Raw genomic sequence first — 18,927 nt, 5'->3', positions numbered from 1 at the left:
ATAAATTATTCCATTTTTAACATCAGAATTTTGGGTCACCTTGTACAACATCAAATCCAATACCTATTTATATATTTGGAAAATTTTCGACAAGTAATGATTTTTAGAGACCAAATCACCATAAACAAGTATCTAGTAGTATAGCATTAAAATTAATAACCCATGCATTTTAAAGGTTATATTACAAATATAAAATAAAATACAACTCTATTGAAAGTTGAAACTTTAATATCCTCTTTTATTTAATGTGTGTTAATTCAATTGAAATAAAACATATTTTGATTTCCGGATGTTATGTCACGGATTTTTTTTTTTTAAATTTGTGCACACAATAATTAATTTTTGTCGTGAAATAATATTTAATTCTGATAGATAGCATTTTTATTTCCATCGAAAATCGGATACATTACATTTTGTGAACATTGACAGATTTGGAGTTAAAAGAGAACTCTAAACATAATTATATTAAAGGAATTGCAATACGTAATAGACTTTTTTCACATTTTTGTTTTTTAATTTCTTTTTATATGAAAGTAAATGTCTGAATAAATGGGCTAATTTTTTTCCGATTTTTTAAGAGCCATTTGAACGAGAAAACAGACAATGAAACTCATTAAAATTGAAATTGGCGAAAACGATCCGTAAACACACGAAGTTATACGAATGGCACTGTGACGTAAGTTCGTAATTTGACTTTTATTAGTTGTATTATTCGTTAATATGTTCATTAATTGAATTGCGAATGAATTAAATCGGCAATGACAGACAAATCGGTCAACATTGATTTTGATTTCATGAAAAAGCTCTATTCATGCGATAAAGCAACATTCTATGAAATAATTGATCTTGATAACTTGAATAACACTCCTACCGCTGCGTAACCCGACTAGAAATTTTTTCGTGATCCTTACCAGGGCCGGACCGGGCATACCCGATCTGGACCAGATAAGGTGTGTAACGCAGATGATGTACCTGGTCCCGATCAGGAAAGCCTTGTCGGGACCCGATCAGGAAAACTTTATCGGGACCAGATTCAGAATTCCTAATTGGGTCCAAATCAATCATCTGCGTTACATACCTTGGCTAATCCAAATCCGGTATGCCCGGTCCGGTCCCTTTAAGAAACACGAATCTTTATTCTTGTAAAAATTATTACACTATTATTATTATTGTAATTAAAAATATTATTTATTATATATTAAAAATTGTTTACACAGCAAAAAAAAAAATAATTTTTAAAAAAGTGAACAAAAAAAAGTAATTTTTTTATTTTCTTGTTTTTTTATCCTGGCTACTCTGTGGCCATCCCAATCTTTAGCATTATTTAGCACTGACGATAATGCTTGATGCAATTTGGTGTCAGGAATAATATCTTGATTTTTTTGGGATTTTTGTCTTACAGCAACTAAAATAAAAAATTTTAATTAATTATGTACGTAATTAAATAAGTAATAAAAAAATAATAATTATAATTATGTATAAAATAATAACATATGATTAAGAAATAATTAATTAGTTATCAACGAGAGTAATCCTGCAATATAAAATAACTTACATCCTTTTTATACAAGTGAAAAAATTTGTATCTTTGAAAATTTTTTTGTTTTGAGTTGCTTTTACCGCCACAAACGGCAGTGCTACGTCTCTTGATATATATGCTCCAATAATATTACCCATGTTACGAGTAATGGTATTTTTTCCATCAAGACAATAGTATAAACGTTTATTCTGGAAAAGAAAATTTATTTTAATGCTAATTATTTATTTTAGTTATCTGTTTTATCTTATTTTAATAGATCTTTCTTATATTTATAAAATCAATATCTCCTCAAAATTTCTAACTTCTCTCATTAGCGATTTTGGCTGGGCATCGATATATCAGTTGCGACATTGGCTATTCCTCCTCCAAATTATTTCCCCCAACTTAAATATTTCTGATTTTAAATAATACTGAAAATACTGAATAATTTTGAAAAAAAATTCATCAAAATCGGAGCTGTTATTGAAGACTCCTGACTAAAAACATATTTTGATGCGACTATAAGATGAATTTAAAACGAAAGATTTGATTATTACGCCAGTAAAATCTTACCAAAAAAACAGCTAAAATCACATAACGTGATGTAAAGCTACATTTTTTATATGTAATTCCGACACCTTAGGAGAGTGTAAAACCACATTTAGCAATCAAAACAGAGGAATTGTGCTACCGGCGTAATAAAATTTTCGGATTTTTTCAGTTCAATTCAAAAACAATGAGCTTCTGGCATTAGTTGCTAATATCATTTGGAAAATAAACTAAATTTGGAACAATTTAAGCCGACCCACAGTTCCGTATGTCTAATACTTTTTGGGATATGATGCTTGAAAAATTTAAAAAGATAAAATCAAACACAAAAGATTATAGTGAATTAATAACTTAATATTTTATACTAACCTTGTATGATTTACGTAATTAAACTTAAAAACGAAGCTTTAAACACAACACAAATTTATAAATAACCTAATTGTTTCATTTACTCAGTTTTTTTATCAAACTTATAAATTTCACTTATAATTTTAATAAAAATTATCTTGTTAACTAGTTAATGCACATTTGTTAGCTAGTTGAATTATATTTGTTAATTATTCGTCGGGTTTAATTAATTAAACTTAAAGACCGCATGGATTTCATGATTTTTATTCAATGTCATTATATACCTAACCTCATTCTATATATTATATATTATTCATATGCCTGATCTACACACCTACATATCATCATATTCATGCCTGAGATACATTCATGTTTGACACTTGCAACATACTTTGCAAGTATATACGTAATTCCAAAAAATATATACATTTAAAGTAAACATACGAATACTTGCAAATAAACAGGTTTGTGCTTGAATATATAAATGTTCTAAACAAAAATAATATACTCACTTGAAGTGACCACATGTTTGACTTTCCTTTCCAAAATATAATCTATCCAAAAAGGACAAGATTCAATTTTGCTTATATTACAAATTGATAATATTTATATTTCTTCAGGTGACAATAATATTACAATTACTGGGCAAACACTAAAAAAGAGAAAACCAATTTACAACTATCCATGTTCATCAGAATCATTCAATATGTGGAAAGTGACTAGAAGAGATTCCAATATTATCACTTGTTCATTAACTAACATTGAGAAAAAAATGATTTGTATTGACTTAAGTACAAATCAAAAAGAAAAATTGTATGTAATTCCTTTACTTCATACTTGAAACACTCGCATAAAAAATAATGTATTATGTTGACTATGACATTTAATATCATAGCATACTTTGTTATTAAGTTATGTCATTATAATTAAATATATGCATTAAATTTTTTTTGTGTATTTTTCAAATTTATGAACATGATATGTAATCCTAAGTTTATGATATCGATGTAACTTAAAAAAACGTTTATTTATCAAACATTAAATTTATTATTATTACTATTATTATTATTTCACCAGACCAATTATATTGAACGATTAGATTCATTAAAATTTATATGAAAAATATTTTGAATTGAATTAAATTATCATTTATTCCATTATAGAAAAATGGCATGATGTGAAACATGTCATATACTTGATAATCTTTTATATTATGATAACTGTATCTAGTCCTGATTCGGTCCTGATGCAGTATGCCTTACCATACTTGATTAAATTTTACATCAGGCTTTCCTCATCTGGCCCAGATCTGGTCCTGATGCAGTATGCCTTACGATACTCGATTAAACTATACATCAGGCTATCCTCATCTGGTCCAGACCTGGTCCTGATGCAGTATGCCTTACCATACTTGATAAAATTTTAGATCAGGCTATCCTCATCTGGTCCAGACCTGGTCCTGATGCAGTTTGCCTTACCATACTTGATTAAATTTTACATCAGGCAATCAACATCTGGTCCAGACCTGGTCCTGATGCAGTATGCCTTACCATACTTGATTAAATTTTACATCAGGCTTTCCTCATCTGGTCCAGATCTGGTCCTGATGCAGTATGCCTTACGATACTCGATTAAACTTTACATCAGGCTATCCTCATCTGGTCCAGACCTGGTCCTGATGCAGTATGCCTTACCATACTTGATTAAATTTTACATCAAGCTTTCCTCATCTGGTCCAGATGTGGTCCTGATGCAGTATGCCTTACGATACTCGATTAAACTTTACATCAGGCTATCCTCATCTGGTCCAGACCTGGTCCTGATGCAGTATGCCTTACCATACTTGATTAAATTTTACATCAGGCTTTCCTCATCTGGTCCAGATCTGGTCCTGATGCAGTATGCCTTACGATACTCGATTAAACTTTACATCAGGCTATCCTCATCTGGTCCAGACCTGGTCCTGATGCAGTATGCCTTACCATACTTGATTAAATTTTACATCAGGCTTTCCTCATCTGGTCCAGATCTGGTCCTGATGCAGTATGCCTTACGATACTCGATTAAACTTTACATCAGGCTATCCTCATCTGGTCCAGACCTGGTCCTGATGCAGTATGCCTTACCAGACTTGATTATATTTAACATCAGGCTATCCTCATCTGGTCCAGATCTGGTCCTGATAAGGCTTACCGGATATGGCAAGCCTTATTCTATCCTGATCCGGCCCAGATACATGATCTGGTTGAACCTTACTTACTTTCTACTCGGGAAGCTTTTGAAGTGTGCATAACCGGCCCATGGTTTTCGACGTATTTTTTCTGCTGAATCCGAAAATCAAGGTTGTTTCTTTCGAAAGATGTAGTAGCTTTTTATAAACAATTTAATGCCTTGCCAACCACGCTAGGCAATGATTTTTGCAGTTTTAACTGTAAAAACGGATAATATAATTCTCTGAAAGTAACCCTTGAAAAAATTTTTCAACAATATATTAGAATAAAAGTTATTCAAAAATTTCTGGAGAAAGACGAGAAAATAGCACTTTTTTATAGACATTTTCGCTAATATCTCCGGCTCTAATGAAAATAGGAAATTCTACGGCGTATCGTTTTCGAGATTAGGGTCTAAACATTTAATTTAAGTATCATTCAACAACCAAACACTTTTAAAAAGGAAGGTACACCGGTTGAAATTTGTAAATTGTTTAACCACTTTTTTAAGTGTAGCTAAAAATGAAACACCAATAATAAAAATGCCATTCCACATAATTGTCCTACATAAAACAAATATTTTACACTTTCTTAGATATTTCTAATATGATTTTTATTACAGATATGAGAATTTGAAGCTTGATTCCAGTAATCGCCAGTGTGCCCTATCACTTGCATTTAATGTAGCAGACTAGAGGCCATTCATAAATTACATAAGCGTCGAAGAGAGGGGGTCAATTGTTACCAAAATCCGAAATTTCAACGTTCTACGGGTACTACTTTTTAATTTCAAACAAATAAACTAAAACAAGCTAGTCAACATGTATTCAGAGAGACTCAAAATGGATACATTTTCATCGGAAAACTCACCAACGGATTATTTTCGCCGCTATATACTTCCCTTATTTTGTACAAGAAATTTAAAAAGATTGTATTTATTTTAGTTGAAGTATGAATATCGCTTTCTGGTAAATTTTTAGCGACGCTTCTGAGTAGTCTTTGATCAAAGCTACGAAAGTTTACTGAGTCATAGAAAAAGAAGTTTGGAGGAAAGAAGAATCACAAAATTCGGAACAGCCTATCAAAAACAATGGGTTGTCACATAAATCGATGAAAAGAAAATTAAAAAATTGAATTTCTCTTAAAAGGATTACAAGATATTTATAATTGACAAAGTTACAGAAAATAATTATATGCTGATTGTGATTTATCAACCAATATTCGCTCCGTGCGTGAGTTTTGTTTCCATGGTAACGATACACTATTTAAATTAAAGAATTGTATGGATGAATATATAATTGTATGGATTGCATTTATGACTTACATTGAAAATTTAATATTATTGTTTCACAAATTAAAAAAAATTTGAAAAATAATATTTGTGCAATTTGATTCTTTATTTTCACATTTTTTAATGCATTAAGTTTAATTAATTAGTGTTTTTCAATAATTTTAATTTAACATTTTCTATAACATTAAGATGTAAACAATTGCAAATTAGTCATAACAGTGTCCTTTATCTTTATTTATTATTTTTCAATGGAAGCGCTAGCATTGTTTTTATTGTCCCTATCATGACTACGCACACAACGAATAACTTGCTTCTCTAAACGTAATTGGTATTCCTGATCATAGATTATGTCTTATCATTACATGGTTTGTTTTGATTTAGATATACTATTGCGGTTTGTAATTTGATATAAATGTACTTTGAGAATCGTAATCAATATTGCGGTTTTAACTTATATTATGAAATGTGTTGATTCTTTTTATAAATATTCTATTTTCATTATAAAATAATCAACAAATAATTTTTTTGTATAAAACAAGTGATTAACTGTATAAAAGCTTTATGGATAAAAACCTCATAAAATTTTGAATATAATTGTGAAGGTTGCGGCTTGTTTATCTTTAAATAAAGTATATTAAAAAATAATTTATTTAGAAAAATACTTTAAGATGAGTGATTTTAATTTATATAGAATTTTTCTCCCCATCAAAACTTAATCTTTACGCTCAGATGCGCTTGAAAAATGAAATTTTTTGTGTATAGTGCGTGCTTTATTAAAAAATTCCCCTCATTATTGGTACTCAACACAAAAATACTTTTCAACCACCTTGCTAGGGAAACACAGTTATTATTGTACGGTCTATCATTTGAAAAGCGTAAGTCTTCAGTGTCACTTATAAAACTCTAAAAAGTAAGACTGGGGCGAGAACTTAGTTAACTCAATAATTGAGCTAATTCAGAAAATCCAAATCTATGACTATCATTTTGACTGCCACACCACTGCGGGTGCCATTATTGAGGTGTGGGTATGGTTAAAACTTTAATACTTTAATGTGCATCGACATCACGACACCCTAGAAGTAGTAAAATCTGAAAGCTGATATATATATATATATATATATATATTTTTTTTTTTTTTATATCAAGAGGGGGAAATGCATGGCTGACTGACCGGGAAGTCTCCTTCTCAGGGGACATCCGGCACGGTGCGGGGCTCGGACTAGTGTTTCAAGTCTAGAACATACCCTGCCCTAGCCTTTGGGAGCTCCAATCCCTACCTGCAAGGCAGCAGTGGTTTTCTTATGAGGTGTCCTTCCTCAGTCTGTTTGGACCGCGGGAGATATTTTATTTCTCTCCTACCCTCTATATCTATCGAGCATTCCCCTATCCGCCACCTGGGGACGCGTCACGTGTGGGTTACGGGCTCCTTTACCGTGATATATATATATATATATATCTCCAAAGTTAACACATGGCGGTCATCCTTGTTGCAATAAGTTGTCGTCTGCCAATGGAAAGCTGAAATGTACATCTGGTCATATCCTTTGCAGACTACACACAATCTATTACTTCTCTATAAATATTAACGATTAAGCACTTGCATTCCAATTTTTGCAATGTCTCACTTTCCTTGCCACTACTCAGTACTGACCATGAAGAGATTCTCTCATTTGGTTTGACTCTTTTTTTTGGTTACTTCTACGATTGAAGTCCGTTGATATTAAAACACTCTTTCTGTTAACCAATTATTCATTGAGTATTGTCTGATAATGAGCTAGTCTTATTTATTGGTACCAAAATGGATTTTATAGTTTATAGTCGAGTACAATATTAAGAAGCACTTTAGTGATGAAATGTGGCACAGTTTTATATAGATGGAATTCATTTGGTAGCGCTGGCTTATGTCGAATAACTTCTGTATAATTTTTTTGTAAAGTGGGCGAACAATATGTTCTCCGTGGCATAAAAAGTCACAGTGTACAAAACTTAAAATCTCATCATCTTAATATTGACAGAGGCCATAGTAGGTAGAGGAAACAGCTAAATCGACCACAACGCTGCTATGTTTTAAAATTTGCAATAAATTATGCGCTTTATTTAAAAAATGACTTATTTTCACGTGTTTAGATGTAAATGGTATAGTAAATATCAAATTAAAATTTAAAATAATTAATACTTTTTCAATATAAATCAACATAATTACTTTTTTTACTTTGTTAGTAAATAGTAGTTAGTAAATTTTGAATTAAAATATATATACAATCCACACACTTATTTCGATCCATTGAATTATTAATTACATAAATATAGTGCTCTGTCGTTACTATGGCAACTTTCTGAAATAAAACTCATGCAAGGAGCGAATGTATAATAACTTTTATTCAGAATCCACCATACATACTCCAACGTTGCCCGATCCAAACACAATTACCTTAACTAGTCCTCATTCCATGCAACATTCTGTGTACGTGAACTAATAATAGAGATACAATAAAAAATTTAATTAAATTGAAATGTCTGAACATAAGCAGGACGATGTGACATTTAAATCAAAATTAATATAAATAATTAACGATAATAAACACATCTAATGCATCGCATATAAATATTTTAATAATAATTGTTATATTCTATTTATGTATGCGCATACAAATATTTTGAATTTTATTTCATAACACAAAGAGTACACTTTTGTTTAACCAAACATATTTTTCCAAAACAAAAAAAAATTAATTTTAATTAAATTTAAACTAAAATTCCTAAACACTATGAACATATAGCAATTGATCGTAAGCCCATAATGAAATCAATTATGATTATTTATTATGATTTTTCTTTGTCAATTGGAGAATTGATAAAGATTAAACAAAAATGAGGAAGTAAAAAATGGAGTTTTTTTATTTTTTCTGTATTGTATTTTGACAATTTTTACCTTTGAACAAATCACAATAGGCTCAGATCAATCGAAGCCGTTGAAAACTGAAGTGGAATGAAGTGATTATTGACAATAGGAAATATTCATGAAATTTAAATTTGGTTCAAATATTTTTTTCCGTAACTTTATTGGCTGGACATTTCAACTAAACCATTATTTTAGTAATTAATTACTTAAAATTAATTAATAAAAGTACAAGCCAGTGAGAAAAATTCCAAATTTCTACAACGGGAAATTTAAATTTTTAAACGGACGTGACATCATAGTACTGGCTAGTCAAATATGTTGACCTACTGTATGGTATTAATTACTTACATTTTGTATGGTATTACATTGATTTCTATTATTCTATGGCTATTTATTAGAAAACTTAATGATAACGAGTGTAAATTCTGTGTTGTAAATTCATTTTTTTTAAAGTGTAAATTATACATTGAACTGTCACCAATTGAGATTAAATATCTCAAAATTATAATGTATTTTAAATATTTTTTTACACTTAATTAAATACAGCATTCTTAAACAGTATTTAAATTTTTTCCTTTGTTATAACGGTGTAAGCAATGAATTAAAAATATAAAAAAAATACATGAATATTCCCTATTACTAAATTACACTCGTGATTTGTTTCTATGTAGTATGTTATCAAAATAACCTTGTCGAAATTCGAAAATCGTAAAACTATAAATCTTACTCTATTACTTAATTCGTCACTCGATGTACAACTAAAATCTTAATATTATCAATTAATGAAACCTCCAAATGGCAAATACAAATAATCATAGAAATTTTGCTTCACTATGAGCTTACGGTAAAAAAACATCTATAGGTAGTTGGTAACAAATATGAGCCTATTAAATTTAAAATTATTTTTATGAAAATATGGTGCATTTTGTGTTTTGTTTGTTTATAATAATTTTCAATTATTATTATTTTTTGGGGTGTATTAACCAGAAAAAAGTATAATGGAATTAAGGTATTCTATTAAAATCTGTCATTGATTGACTATTATTATCACTTTGAATATATGAGGTCTTGGAAATTATTAACGGATGCATATCAATTTTATATAATTTTCACACTATTCGTTCAAAGAGAATAAAGTTATTAGTCATTAGAAATTAAATACGATTACATTGTCTCCTTGACCTCTTACAGATTTCAAACTTTGATCACAGAGACCATATTGAAATTCCCTGAGTAGGTAAAAATAGCAATTCTAAATAGCCTGGAACTAATTTTAAGTTTTTTTTTTTTTTTTTTTTTTTGTTTTTTTTTTATACTGTATGTTTAACTAATAATGTCATATATACAGTGTGAGAAGGTTAAATCACTTGTTGGTTATATTTTTTATATATATATATTTTTTTTTGTTTCTTGAGATTTTTTGTATTGTTAAGTTTGTAGTTTATGTGTTGAACATAGGAGTTAAATTGAGTTATACACTTTGATTTTTTTTAAGAAATTAATCACTCTGATATTATTTGATTCACTGTCACTTAATATATTTTTTAAGTTGTTTGTGTTGAGATTTAGTTCGATTCTCATCTTTGAGTAAATTTTGCAAGTAAGTAGTAGGTGTTTTATGGTTAAGGGAGTATTGCATGCAGATACTTATGGGTTAATTTTGAGTGTTCCATTCTCAGTCTAGTTATTATCTTGGTCTTTTCTATTGGTGTTTAGTGAGGTTTGCCATATTTGAGTGTCATCTTTTATTTCTTTGAGTTTATTATGATGTTCATTTTGCCATTCGCCAGTACGTTTCTTTATAAATAAATCATTTATATGGTTTAGAATGTCATTTTTAGTGCTTTTATGGTACTCTTGTCCAGTAGCGTGGGCTTCTTCAGCTGATAATTTTAAGTTTAATACCGGTATAAATAATTGAAGATAAAAACAAATATAGTTTAATATTTATTATTTGTAAGAGTTTTTGAATTTTATAAGTTTTACATGGTTAGCGAACAAAAAATACCATTTTATGTGCTTACTCTTAGGGAATATAAATATTTTGTCCTTTCTAATGTCCAACTACGGAATTCGTTTATGATGATAATATTCTTTGTCGAGTTAATTTTCTAGCCCAGAAAAACACGGGGTACCCACAAAGGTAACACTTCTGGCAACTGCTCATAAAATTATCAAAAAAATTAACATGTATAATACTTAGATGACAAGAAATCTGGAGCAATCCCTGCCGGTGAGTGAACAACTAATTAAAGAGTAATTTTTGGACATGTTTTTATTTTTTACTAAGAAAGCATAATAGAAACGTAGAAATAATGTAATATTAATAATATATCAGAAGTGAAACTAGAATTAAAACTATTAACTTATTCTAGAAAATTTAATTAATAATTAAGTTAAATATATTAAGTCATACATATTTATTCACTGATTTCAACAAATATAATTTTCTATTTACGAATTTATAAAGGTTACACGTATTTTATTAATAATTATCCAATAGATTCAACTACACCATGTGTTCGATTTAATAAATCACCCTCATTATTTCCTTAACAAATTCAACTCTAATTAGAAACTGTCATCCTACTGAACCCTCGAACTTGATTAAAAAATAAGTTATAGCTTACGAAAATATAAAAGCACTCTTTGCCGCATCTAGCACTAAAAAGTGGATAGTAATTGGAGCGTGGGTGCTTGCTGTCTTCCTTCATTTTATGAACTTAAATTTTACCTCACAATTTAAATTACTATCCACTTTCCACTTTTATTCCACTTTTTAGTTTCGCTAGGTTAAAAATTGTGCATTCTTTGGGTAACAAAATAGAATTTAAAATAATCGATTAACATGGCTGGGTTTTGATCTTCCCTATTCAAAGCAGAAGACACTACTACATCTGGCCGTTTACGAGTAATGCAAGAATTGAATAATATTAGGGATTTCAATAAAACTTTATAAATACATTTTTTGTTTAACAAAGTTTCCAAAAATCACAAAAAATTCCTAGGTCATCGGGCTTTTTATTATTATTTTATCGTTCAAAGTTGGCTGAAAAAATGATGAATCATATAGGTTATCCTTTTCAATTTGAAATTTCTATATCAAAAATCAAGAGAGTGTGATAAAAAACTATCTAAAATATTTAGACAATCTTGTAGTTTATAATAATATTATAAAAATATAAGGTTACCGCCGATATAAAAACAAAATTTTAATTTAATTATGAGTTCATCGAAGATCCATCATTTGATGAACAGAGACGACTATAATATTACTGATTGAAGAGCGATATCTATATGATCAAATATATAAGCAGCACTTGCATATATTATATATTTTTGTAGTTGCGTGGTATTGGAAAGCCAAAAATAACTCATTACTTGACTACAAAGCATGTATTTGGTTTGTATGTATGTACTTACCGTGCAATAAACCAAAATTTTTTTACAATACTGTATGTTCAAAATCACTTTAAACTAACTATTAATATTTCAACATCAATATCTGGTCAGGATGCTAATATAAAATTTATAAATTATAAATTTATTGTCATCGGACCTTGATATGTGTTCTAATTTTCAAGTTAATCATGCAGTTAGAAACAGGTGGAATTAGCCTACCTAGATTTTTTTTACATTGCTTGTTAAGTTAAGTTAACATAAGCGTTTTGTAAGTAAAAATTTATAGCTTGGTATTTTAGCCATGATAGTCTAGCTCTTTAGAGATTTCTCTCCAGTCTGAAAATATTTTTGACTTATTTATCCAAAAACACTGTTTAAGAAATATCCAGGGTAGCTTCTTCAATAATTTTTAGCCGAGTTAATTACTATAGTTATTACCTTTACCATATTCAGGGTAGACGGCTAAAATTGTACAACCGGTAAATAAGATTAATAAATAAACATCTAATTGGAGTTATAATTAGTTATTAAAATATTGACATGTTTGTATAAAATATTATAGTAATAAATCCACATTTATTTATCTGTGAGAAGTTAAGATTTAATTGCAAACACGCAAGTATCCACCAGAGTGCTTATATTATTTATTTTCAACATATTTGAAAATTTATAAATTGCGTGTAAAGGATGTTTTTTTAACGTAATATCTTATTTTTACGCCATTTGCATGAAAAGTATTGAAAAAGAAAAGAGATTGAATCTGATGCGACCCTATAGGTCCACACGAAAACTTATATAATAAAAAATTATAAAAAGGTCTTGCTTACATTTATAGATCATGTTACGAACATGATTTGCAGCTTTTGCTGGAACGATCATTATCTCCATAGATAAATGATGAGTTTCATCCACTTTCCAGATTCTGTTTATCGAGCTTCCAGTTTTTTTATTACCATTAAAAAACGTCTCAACCAGTTCTGCTAAAAACTATTTCAGTTCTTAAATACGCGATAATATCGTAATTGTTTCGTGAGATAATCGAAGCGAAAGAAGCCGAATGAACATACGCACATACATACACACACACACAAGCATAACATTGAAAATTTTTGATTCGGATATTAAGGCCTTGAAACCGCGGAAATATGTAAAACTGGAGATTTTCAAAATCGACCTCACTACTTTAACTTCGTCTGAAAAATTGAAAGTTTAGTTCATAACTCGCTATTTTCATTATTACTATGTAGTCCAAAGAGTCTGATGAATGACCTAATGATAAAGTCTTAACGCATGCTATCGAAGCAAAAAATTTGTTCGGCTAGAAGAAAAACTTTTAGGAAAGACATTTTTGCATTTTTCAGCTGATGCAGAACATATGAAAATAAATTTGTGCTTTTATAAAAAAAAAAACGAAACAGTCTAAAAAAATAGCTAAATGAGAAAGTTGTAGAGGATTAAAAAAAACCGAACGACACACATTGGATACTATTTCTTTGAGAAAATCGCGATATTTCATCGAAAATAATCGTATTTTGTTTTCAATGTGAACGGATCCATTTTCATTATAATTATTTGTAATTAACACAATATATTATCTTTGCCAAGTCAAAAACGAGCATTTTTGAAAAATTACAAATAAATTGGTAAATAATTTCGCCTTTTATAGTCAATTTTCGGAAAAAAAGGTCAATTTTCAAATTATCTCTTGGTCGGGATTGGGATGGCCTAGACAAACGATCTAAGGTTTAAATTTTTCGTAAAGTATTGTATTATCATATGAGCAAGAGTGTGTTTTTTTTTTAATTTCTTTATAACCACAAATAAAACGATTTTCGATTAACTTTCGCGATTTTCTCGGAGAATAACCAACAAAATCGTATCCAGTCTATGTCAATCGATTGCTTTTTTTCCCTATCAATTTCTTTATAAATGTGAACAACTGTTTTTTATATTTTTCAAATTTTTAAGGGCTGTCTTCTGCACGAGTTTAAAAAATGCGACAAATTCTTTCTTTTTCGAATTGTTTCTTCTACCCGACCAAAGTTTTGATAAGAACAGTGATTTGACGTCATAAAATGGTACAAGACGAATTAATTAATAAAATTTCGAATGATTAAAACAAAATCGAGCGAATTAAGCTTTGAGGTTTTCTCGACATGTAGGTTTTTCTTCATATGCTGTTGCATACATAAGTCTATAATTCTTTACTGTATACTTTACCGGATCAATAAAAAACGGATCAAAGTTTAAAAATCTCTATTTTCTATCAAAATTCCTTCTTGCCCTAATTTAAGACACCCTATATTATATAATTAGAAAATACTTTTCTTATTGTGCTTAATTCATTCCAATTATATTGACATAACTTGTTGCTACCTCAATATTGGCAGTAAAACACTCATTAAGTTAAAATTATAGTTAGACGTTCATATTTTCATTATATTACAATAGATAATTTTGAAATGTTGGATGTTTTATTAAATTTTAAGAGTTTTTAAATAAAAAGGTTTCTCTTTTATTATTTACGTTCTGGAAGCCCAATTATCTTCACTAATGATTTTTAAGCTGAAAGTACGTAATTCTTTCCGGTAACTTGAGCGAATCAGAATCCAGATTCTCTTGATTTTATAAGTTTCCTTGAAAATGGAAATAATAAAATTATTTTTTTTTCCCAAGCTTTCCTTTTGAAATGCCTCGAGAATTTATCTTTTTATACATGATTTACATGCTAAATCTCAAAAACTTATAATCGTCCAAATTAAATACTTACAAAATAAATTTAGATGAGATAAGTTTTATGAAACGAGTTAAATCAGATTCCATAATAATTTATTATTTATTATTATTATGTATTAAATTTTGAAAGAAAACAAAATTTTCCAATTTTATTTTGCGTTAACCCAAAAATACAAAAATCTCATTCACTTTCCTTCCCTCCTCAAACGATAAGACAGAGGAATTTTTGCATAATTTTTATTAAAAATCAAAATTTAAATTTGATATATCAAATGGTAGTAAAAATGTTACTTAATTAAGGTCTAATTTTTATACTATGCATATATGTAAAATGCAAGGTATACTAAGTTCAGTTCCAAGTTTGTAACGCTTAAAAATATTCATGCTACTCACAAAATTTTTTGTGTAGGTGTTCATAAAATTACCTAATTAGTCCATTTCCGGTTGTCCATCCGTCCGTGCGTCTGTGTGTACGATAACTCAAAAACGAAAAAATATATCAAGCTGAAATTTTTACAGCGTACTCAGGACGTAAAAAGTGAGATCAAGTTCGTAAATGAGCAACATAGGTCCATTGGGTCTTGGGTCCGTAGAAACCATCATGTAAACCGTTAGAGATAGAACAAAAGTTTAAAATGTAAAAAATGTTTCTTATCAAATATTAAACAACTTTAGTTTGAAACATTTTTTTTGTAAACATCACTGTTTACCCGTGAGGGCGTAAATTGTATAGTATATATTATATAGAAATATCAGTTATATGAGTATGACATGTATATATATGTAATTCGACAGAGTAATCAACAGTGTCTGTACATGGTATTTCAACAATTAACTCAGTCAATTGTGTGTTTTCACTTGTTTTTTACTAAGTACGTTTTTTAAGTACGAAAATAAATGATATAAACTTGTGTAAGTTTCTCCTTAGTACGTATTTATTTAATATTTTCTTGGCAATTCTGTATGTGTTTTGCTAAAATTTTTAGAAAATGGTAATTTAAAAATAAAACGTTATTTAGTAAGTAACTTTATTTACTTTTGCACGTAATTTAACATTGGAAAATATAAAGATTGAAAGTGTTTAATTTTTTTTTTTGTTACCACAAATAAAATAAATTGAAAAACAATCAAAGAAAAATAGCTAAGAAGAAAAATACATCAAAAAGTTTCTATTGTTATCGAATTATTTCATATATTGTCATTTATGATGTTGAATTATTCAATTTTTAAAAATACTTTCTAGAAGATAAACGTTTATTCTAGGTAAGGGAGAAAACCTCCTTGGATTCTTATTTCACTTTATTTCATTTCGGAGTTTTAATGAAATCTGGTGGAAATGGTCGTTTAGACTGTTAATAAAAATTTTCGATGATAACGGTGGTGTACTTAATAGAAATTTAAAGAAATATTTAGTTTTTTTATAATAATAATTTCGCATAAAATGTAACAAAACAATGATTAGATATTTTCAGCCTACATTTTCTAAATCGAGTAAAAAACAAGTGAAAACAAACAATCAGAGTTACAAACTTGGGACTAAACTTATTATTCCTTGTATGAGAATATGTAGAAAATCAACTACAAAAATTGTGGTGAGAAGCACTTTTTGAAAGGTTTCTATTTATGGGAACATTTTGTTTATTGATAGAACAAATTTTATCAATAGGCGAATATTTTCGAAAAAAAAAATGTTCAAAAGTCTTTATTAGAGGAGTTTTATATGCATTTTTGAAAAAATATGTAAAGTCAAATATAATTTTTAACCGCAGGAGCTTACAGGAGTTCCATCCTTTGCTGAGAGTAAGTCCCAGAGTTGACACAGGGCCAAACTACTTATAAATTTTCTAACAATTTTTCTTCAGAAAAACTTTAAAATATCATCATCATCATCTACTTAAATAACATAAGAAATATAAAATGTTCTTCATTCAATATATGAATCAAAAAGTCTTAAATAGTATTAAGTTTCTCTATTGTTATATGAAAAATATACAGGGTGGTTACTCGATTCTGGTATCGATTCTGGTATCGTAGTGTGACTGTGGAAAAACCTTGTAAAAAGATATGCGGTAGGGAAACAATGAAAAATGAACACGGTATCCTAGGCAAGTACATGTATAGAAAAGCGTATTTAATAGTATGGTACGAAAACAACAACAGGTGATACAAATGAGTTGATACAAGTAGTTCATAGGGGCTAGTTGTTGCGCTAGAAAATATACTGCAAATGGTAATGTATATCAAAGTTTCAATGAATTTACTTGAATTGAATCGAAACCGGGAAAAACAGGCTGTAGTTAGGGTCTGAAACGATTCTTGAAGTCCACACGAATAACTTCCCAGCATAATAAATAGTCATAAAAAAAAAATAAATAAAAAAATAAAAACTCGATTTCAGATCATATTGCCGTTAATACGCTTCGATCGACACCTCAATGAAGTCGATATCATTTTTTGTTCGTGCGATATTGATCATAAAACAATTTAAAAAACAACTCGAAACGACCCGAACGAATATTATAAATTTCAGTTCGGATCATATTTGCTTCGATCGACATCTCAACGAAGTCAGGGAGAAAATAACCACGAACGTACGTACGTTCAAACACACACACACACACATACATACACACGTACTTCTTGTCCAAATTGGTGTTAATGCCTGTTCTGACCATGAAATGTAAAGATATGAAAATTTCGATTTCATTACAATAATTTCTGTAACTGGGAAGTTAATATTTACACTTTAATCAAGAATTATTAATGAATTATACAAAAAGCGAGATTGAATATTAAATGTAGCTTTTTGAGGACGTGGCTTTACCTCCAGACTATGTCTTAAATACTATGCTCTACGCTTAACTAATTCACTGTCCATAACCAGATATACATTAACTTATCCGTTATAAAAAATAATATTTTTATCGTGTAAAGTGCTGAAGAAGTCTTTCACAATTCACTCTGATCTTTAATCTATAGAAAAGTGAAGTTGCGGTTACAAAATATGAATGATCATTGTTTAGACAAAAAGTAATATTAGGATTAATTTTTCTTATCTTTTATTTTACAGCAAATCGATTTATAAACTTTAAAATCTGGTTCAACGTAAGTAAGTGAAATTAAAATATTTTATCGAATTAGATATATAAAATAAAACCTAGTTTTAGAAATTGATATAAAATAAAAAATTCATCCTGTAAATACCACCTGTGTGTTGATGGTATCAACAGAAAGTTTTTCATAAAAAGAAAAATTCTGTAAGACAACAACATAAACAGTTCTGAAAAAGTTTTCACCTACATATATTTTACTTCACGTCATTCGCTTCATTCCCTTTTAAATAATGTAATACCACACAATAGAACAAATCATTTTTCAAAAACGCTGTAAAAAAATGTGACGTAAACGCCACATTACATCTATATACAGGCTAAGACACCACATACAATAATCTACAACTGTTTTATATTATTTAGGAATGCGGAGGATGAAAGTTCAATGTCGAAAATGGAAATCATTCAGACATATTATTAGTGTCAAAATAAGTATACGTTAGTCACCTTCGATTATACAGGTTCTTATACCCTTATATGAAATCAATGGTTAAAATTAAATTTCCAAAAATAATAATGAATAAGAAAGCGTAGTTGAAAAGTTACAATTGGGGTTGCAAAAGTAAGTTAAATTTAATTATTATTATCAAGGTTTTCAGGATTTTTGTAAAGCTACTATTTGCCCTTTGATCTGTATTGTACGGAAGCCTGAATGTCTCAGTGTCAATTTATGAGAAAATGGCGCTACACTAGCTTATTTTTTAAATGTGTACTACCCACAAGTATAAAATCAAGTTGTGTATTTTCAACAAGTGCACTTGTGACTTATGGCATTATAGAAACAAACCTTTTTGACGATGTCAGTAGGTGATGACATCCTTTAATAAACCACTACCAATCTGTATGGAATTATTAAT

General features: G+C 29.0%; 1 protein-coding gene and 1 long non-coding RNA gene across 2 annotated transcripts in view; both read right to left on the bottom strand.

The window, feature by feature from the left end:
* LOC123293908 (zeta-sarcoglycan) overlaps window positions 1-18,927 on the bottom strand; it is a 684,554-nt gene that overhangs the window by 630,907 nt on the left and 34,720 nt on the right. The gene's annotated exons all lie outside the window — the stretch shown is intronic.
* On the bottom strand, window positions 1,270-2,473 carry LOC123293909. The gene is made up of 3 exons (XR_006535063.1): window positions 2,438-2,473; window positions 1,556-1,728; window positions 1,270-1,405 (listed from the first exon to the last, which is right to left on the bottom strand). It is a non-coding gene; the product is annotated as an uncharacterized LOC123293909 (long non-coding RNA).

Source organism: Chrysoperla carnea, chromosome 2 (genome assembly GCF_905475395.1).
Source record: "Chrysoperla carnea chromosome 2, inChrCarn1.1, whole genome shotgun sequence".
NCBI classification, from domain to species: domain Eukaryota; kingdom Metazoa; phylum Arthropoda; class Insecta; order Neuroptera; family Chrysopidae; genus Chrysoperla; species Chrysoperla carnea.
Note: the sequence above shows the minus strand (reverse complement) of the source record. Positions and strands in the feature narration are given on the sequence as shown.